A 7,013-nucleotide genomic window follows, 5' to 3' on the forward strand; every position below is an offset into this window, starting at 1 on the left:
TGTGCAGAGCGAGGCAGTGGACATGGGCTAAGATGTGGACAACTGGAGGCCGCTGGCTGCTCCAGCCGTTCCTTTCTATCCGCTGTGTCCCCTTCTCACAATACCCCTTCTCTTCCTCTTTTGCTACTCCACTGTCAGGTCTTTCAGAGTTCCACAGGTCCCAGACACCATGCCTAATACTCTTGTCTTGACTATTGTCTGTTGTTCATGCTGGAAAATTTCTATTGCCCTTCCTCCAAGTTCACCTGCTACTAGAGTTTTAAATGAATAATTGTTGAACTTTTAGAACTTATGTGTTTCATTTGGTTATTTTTTATTTCTTTATGGTTTTTTTTGGAGAGAGGCTAATGCTATTTATTTGTTGATGCTGTTTATTTGTTCAGGTCTTCTATGTATTTTTTCATTAATAGATGCTTAAAATTCATTGTCAGAGCATTCTGACATCTGGGGCATGTCATTGTTGCTATCTGCCTGTTTTATTTTTTCATTCAGTTGGGATCTTCCTTGATGAGTGATTTCTTCTTTATTGTAGCCTAGGCACTTGTATTATGAGACTTTATACATTATTTCAATTTCATCATTGTTACTAAAAAATGCAACCCTTTTCTGTCAGGGAAAGCTGAGGTGTTACCAACTGGTAGTTGGAGGTAGGAGTCATATGTCTCCTTTACACACAATGTCCAGGACTTTTGAGTTCAACTTAACAGGAAGAATAAAAAAAGGCATGTGTACTTTACTAACCTGAAAATCAATTTCTTTCATTTACGAAGCATTGGTGGCCAAAAAGCAACACAAAATTACATTGTGCACGTTACGATCACACTCAGCCAAGTCTGAATCCCGAATCTCCTCCTTACAGGCCTTGCTGAGAGCCTAGGGCAATACATGGCACAGCTATAAACACCACCATGTGCCTTCTCCCATTAAGCCTTCACTTGGTGGAGCTGATTCTTATCTACATGTGGCATATGAGAACGAACCCTTGGGGCAGCCAAGTAAAAATTCCAACATCATTCGGCTCTAAACTTTCTAGCACACCGTGGAAGAAACAGATACTCAACAGGGGGATGGGGGATGGGGGATCCATAGCAGGGGTGGAAGTTAGCATGAGAAATGAAGAGGATCAGTGAGCTTGGTGGCCGGGTGGTACCGTAAGATCTTGGATTTGGTCCCAACTAAGTCACCGGGTTAGTTGTATGATTTTGGACAAATTACCTGTCTGAGGTCCTCCTTTCCGGAGAATTAAATACAGGGTTAAATGCCATCCAAGGCAATTTTCACTGGTACAATTTTATAGTGACCCTAAGACACATTAATTCCCAAGGACACTCTAGACCTAAAGCAGGAAGTCGAAGACATGTTTAACTCAGAGACAAAGAGACTTGAACATCAATGTTGACAAACACTTTGTCAAAGGGAGAACACGGGCCATCATCCCCTGGTCACTTTAGATGTCCCAGGTCATGCAATGATTTGGACTGCTTCCTCTCTTTGGTGAGGTTACTTTCTATGAGAGAAGAAGCGAAGGCCTCCTATTTCTGCCTTGGTGCCTTGGGCTGACTTTATATCTTCTGTGTTGTCTCCCATAAGTTGTCTTACTAAAGATTTGCCTGTGGGAGCTGGGGAGCTGGCTCCGTCTGTAAGGTGCTTGCCATGTAAATGGGACCTGAGTGTAGATCCCTACGTCAATGTTTGGTGTGATGACATATTCCTTTAATCCCAGCATCCAGGAAGCAGAGACAAAAAGAAACCCGAGGTTTTCTAGCTGGCCAATCTAGCCAGGTGAGCCCCAGGTTCAGTGAGAGATACCATTCCAACAAAACAACATAGGGGGTGGGGAATGGCTCAGCATTTAAGACTGTTGACTGCTGCTGCAGAGGAACCAAGTTGGGGAGCCAGGAATTGTTCAAAAGATATCAGGTGTTAGGTGGCAGAGTACAGATAGTATCTTTGTTGTCCACCTGCACCGGCCTTCATTTATGACACCATATTGCTTTATTTTGCCCTGTGTGTTCTTTATCTTTGTAATTTACTAAAGCCCAGTACAGTGTTGAGAGCAAAGTAGATGGTGAATAACTATTTGAATGAATATTTAAAAAAGGGGTTGAGGGAAGAAAGACAATGGAAGTGTGCTCTGGAAAAAAAGTGAATAAAAGAAAGGATGCAGAATGGGCAAACTGTGTGGATAGAGACATCAAGAGGCACAGGTGGATGGACAGCTGCATGAGGGGTCATCTTGAAATGTGCAGTAGGGGCATAAGGTGTCAGCTATCATAGGCCACATTAAATAGGGGCATAAACAGTCTCTGGAAGCTTCCTCCTTTATAACTACTTGTGCAGCTAGTAGAGTCCCTGAGCCTGACTGGGAAGCATATGTTCTTAACTCCTCTGATTTAATTCTGGAAAATGCCTCTATATCATAGGGGCAGTATATAGAGGTGGGTTCCATTGCAGGAATCTTTGAACAGTGTGGTTCTTGTAGTTAAAAGGACAGAAGCCATGGCAGACCAAGTAAAGCTCGAGATGGGACAAATTGAGTCTGCACCATTTACCAGCTGAATGACCCTAGGTGGGCTTCCATGCCGTGAGGACTCTGTTTCCAAGTGAGGGCATTTTTGTACCTATTTTACAAAAGTATTTCAAGAGTTAAGTGAAATAATGTATGTATAGTAAGATCTTCTGTCAATTCTCTATAAATGGTAGCTGACATTACTACTCTTATTGGGAAGTCTTAAATTGAGAAGACCTGCATTTGCTTCTCAAGCCAGGGAAGGATCTGCTTACTAGTTTTGCAGCTTTGTGGGTCATTACATCTTTTCTTTCCCCCTGTTCCTTCTACCTCATTCATCACGCATGTACTAAGCGTCAGGTCATGGGCTGCCTGAGGATGTTGCGGATATCCCATAATCCTTGCTTGGGATAATGCACAGTAAATTAGGAGAAACAGAAGTAGCAACTACAGCCCCTGGGTGAGAAGAGCTAAGCAGTGTAACAAATCTGCTTTTGTAACTCAACCCCTGGCTCCACCTCTTATTAGCATATGGGCCTAAGCAAGTCACTTAATCTTTTTAGACTCAGACTCCCATCTTATTGGTAAAATGGGTTGACGGAAACAAAATGTGCCTGCTGTGACATATCAAATCTTTAGCATGGTATCTGGTGTTCATAAAAGTTTGAGAAATATTTACATCTGCATAATGAGGATATTAATGCCTTTCTGTCTTCTTTTTACAAATCTTTATCTACATACAAACCAGAGCAGGAGGCAGGCTAGCTGCAGATCTTCATTTCTCCCTCCTCTCCTCCAAATCCAGTCTCCCAATCTCCCTCCCCCACAACTCTGCAGCAGACCACCTGCTGTGGTCTCCCCTTCCTCTTGCCACTATTTCCAGGGGACTAATTAGAGCCTTGTGGAAGACCCTGCTTTCCTCCCTCCTGTGTGTGCCCTTAGCCCTTCCCTTTCTCTACCTCCTCCCCATTCCTAAGTATCAGCTCCCAATACCTACATTGTACGGAGGACTCCTCAGTGGCCATGCTTCACAAGATCCCCAAAGCCTTCCCTACCAGTCAACACACAGCTACAACATTCCCTTAAGAACCAGAGAGGGCAACAAAAACAAAGAACCAAATCGGCCACTCAACAAAGTCAAGACCAGGTATCAGCACCTAGAACTACAATCATTCCAAACTCAGATGTCTATATGCCAATGTAAAAACACAATCAATAACAAACCAGGACAATAGATCCCCACTAGAGCCCTGGAGCCCTACTACAATAGGCCCTGAGAATGCAACATAGCTGGAACACAGGGCAAGGACCTAGGTTTTATAAATTAATAAAAGGTCTTTGAAGAGGAAATTAAAAAATCCGTTAAAGGAATCTATGAAAATATGAACAAATGGCAGGAGGAAAATAAGTAAAACATTTCAAAGTGGAAATAGAATTAATAAAGAAAACCCAAACTGACAGAAAACTGGAAATGAAAAAAATTTGAGAAGTCAAACAGGACCCTCAGAGGCAAGCCTCAACAACAGAATATAAGAGATGGAAGAGAGAATCTCAGACAATGAAGACAAGATAGAAGAAATGGATACATCGGCCAAAGAAAATGTTAAATCTAAAATAATCCAGGAAACCAAATCTGAGAATAATAGAAATAGAGGAAGGGGAAGAAACTCAGGTCAAAGGTATGGAAAATATTTTCAACAAAACCAGAGAAGAAAATTTCCCTAACCTAGAGAAGGATATGCCAATCAAGGTACAAGAAGCATCCAGAATACCAAATAGACAGGACCAGGAAAGATGTCTCCTTGGCACATGATAATCAAATCACTAAAAGTACAGAACAGAGAATGAATATTAAAAGATGCAAGGGAAAAAGACGAAGTGGCATATAAAAGCAGACCTATTAGAATTACATCTAACTTCTCAATAGACTTTAAATGTAAGGAGGGCATCAACAGATGTGCTGCAGACGCTAATAGACCATAGATGTCAGACCAGACTACTATACTAAGAAAAACTTTTTGTCACAATAGATGGAGAAAGACAGACTTTTGAAGATAAAATCCAATTTTAAGAGTATCTATCTACAAATGCAGACCTACAAAGGATAGGAGGAAAACTTCAGTCTGAAGATGTTAACCACACTCAACAAAACACAAGGAATAAATAATTCCAGGCCAGCAAATCAAAAGAGGGGAGAGAATACACACACACACACACACACACACACACACACACACACTCACACACACACACCACACCCTAATATCAAAGATTGACATTATCTTAGACTATAAGAATGGAAAAAGATATTCCAAGAAAATGGCCCTAAGTGGCAAGCCAATATAGTCATTTTAATATCTGACAAATAGACTTTAAGCCAAAACTAAGCAGAAGCGATTGGGAAGAACACTGCATACTCATCAAATAAAAATCCGCCAAGAGGTCTTTGGAATTCATAATGTCTATACACCAAATACAAGGACACCCAAGTTCATAAAAGAAGCCCAGCTACAACCAAGATCATATATTGACCCTCACACACTGCTAGTGGGCTGCTTCAGTGCTCTGTTCTCTCCAATAGACAGGCAATTGAGACAAAAACTAAACAGAAATGTTGGAGCAAACTGGTATCATAAACCAAATAAACCTAACAGATATTTACAGACTATTTCACCTAAACACAAAGAATACACCTTCTTGTCAGCATCCCATGGAACTTTCTCCAAAATTGAATATATATTTGAAAACAAAGCAAGTCTCAACAGATACAAGATAATTGAAATAATACTCTGTGTCCTACATGGCCACCACAGATTAAATCTGGAGATAAAAAAAAACCCATGAACAACAGAAAAATTGCAAACTCATGAAAACTGAGCAACTTACTACTGAATGAAAACTGAGTTAAGACAGAAATAAAGAAAGAAATTTATAAATTTCATTCTAAAATAGAATGAAAATAAATACACAACAAACCCAAACTCATAGGACACAATGAAGATAATTCTAAGAGGCAAGTTCACAGCACTAAATGCTTATATAAAAACTGGAGAGAATTTACACTAGCAACTTAACAGCACATATGAAAACTCTAGAACAAAAGAAGAAATCACACTCAAAAGAAGTAGTTGGCAATAAATAATCAAAATTGGGGCTGAATCAATAACATAAAAACAAACAAACAAACAAACAAAAAAGACAGTACAAAGGTTCAATGAAACAAAGAGTTTGTTCTTTGACAAAAACCAGTGAGACAGACAAACTCTTAGCCAAATTAACTAAAAGGTGGTAAAAAGCTCCAAATGAACAAAATTAGAGATGAAAAGGGGGACATGACATCAGAAACTGAAGAACTCCAGAGAATCATGAAGTTATATTTTAAAAACCTGTACTCCACCAAATTGGAAAGTAAAAAGTAATGGATATGTTTTGTTTTTTCTTGATACATGCCACCTACCAAAGTTAAATCAAGATCATCTAAGCAATGTAATCAGACCTATAACTCCTGGTGTAATAGAAACAATGATTAAAAGTCTCTCAACCATAAGAAGCCCAAGGCCAGATGATTTTAGTAAAAAATTCTAGCACACTTTCAAAGAAACATTAATGCTAGTACTCCTCAACTATTCTATAAAACAGAAGCAACATTGCCAGATGAGGTCACAGTTGTCCTGATACCCAAACCCCATAACAACCCAACAAAGAAAATTATAAATCAGATTCCCTTATGTAATAGATGTAAAAATTATCCAAAATATACTTGAAAAACATATCTAAGAACACATCAATAAGGTCACACACTGTGATCAAGTAGGCTTCATCCAAGAGATGCAGGGATGGTTTAACATACATAAATTCATAAATGTAGTCTATCATATAAGTGGACTGAAAGACAAAACCACATTATTATCTCATTAGACACATAAAAAAAACTTTAACAAAATACACTTCCCCTTCATAATAAAAGTTATGGAGAGAGTAGGGATAAAGGGACATACCTCAGGATAATAAAGGCAATTTGCAGCAATTCCATAGCCAACATCAACTTAAATGAGAGAAACTCAAAACTAAATTCAGGAACACAACAAGGTTGTCCACTCTCTCCATACCTACTCAATAGAATCTTGAAGTCTTAGAGCAATGGGACAGCTGATGGAGATGAAGGGGATATAAATGGGAAGGGAGAAGTCAGAACATCTCTATTTGCAGACGGTACAATAATATACAAAAGTGGCCCTTAAAATTCCACCTGGGAACTCCTATAGTTGATAAGCACTTTAGCCAAGTAGCAGGATACAAAATTAGCAGACAAAAACCAGTAGCCCTCCTATTACAAAGGACAAACTACTGAGAAAAAAAAAAAAAAACCCAGAGAGAAACAATACCCTTCACCATAGCCTTGAAAAATATCAAATATCTAGGGGTAACTCTAGCATTGTAAGTGAAAGACTTATATGATAACACTTCAAGTCACTAAAGAAATAAATTAAAGAAGATATCAGAG

The sequence above is a fragment of the Microtus ochrogaster genome, chromosome 8 (assembly GCF_000317375.1).
Source record: "Microtus ochrogaster isolate Prairie Vole_2 chromosome 8, MicOch1.0, whole genome shotgun sequence".
In the NCBI taxonomy this organism is placed as follows: domain Eukaryota; kingdom Metazoa; phylum Chordata; class Mammalia; order Rodentia; family Cricetidae; genus Microtus; species Microtus ochrogaster.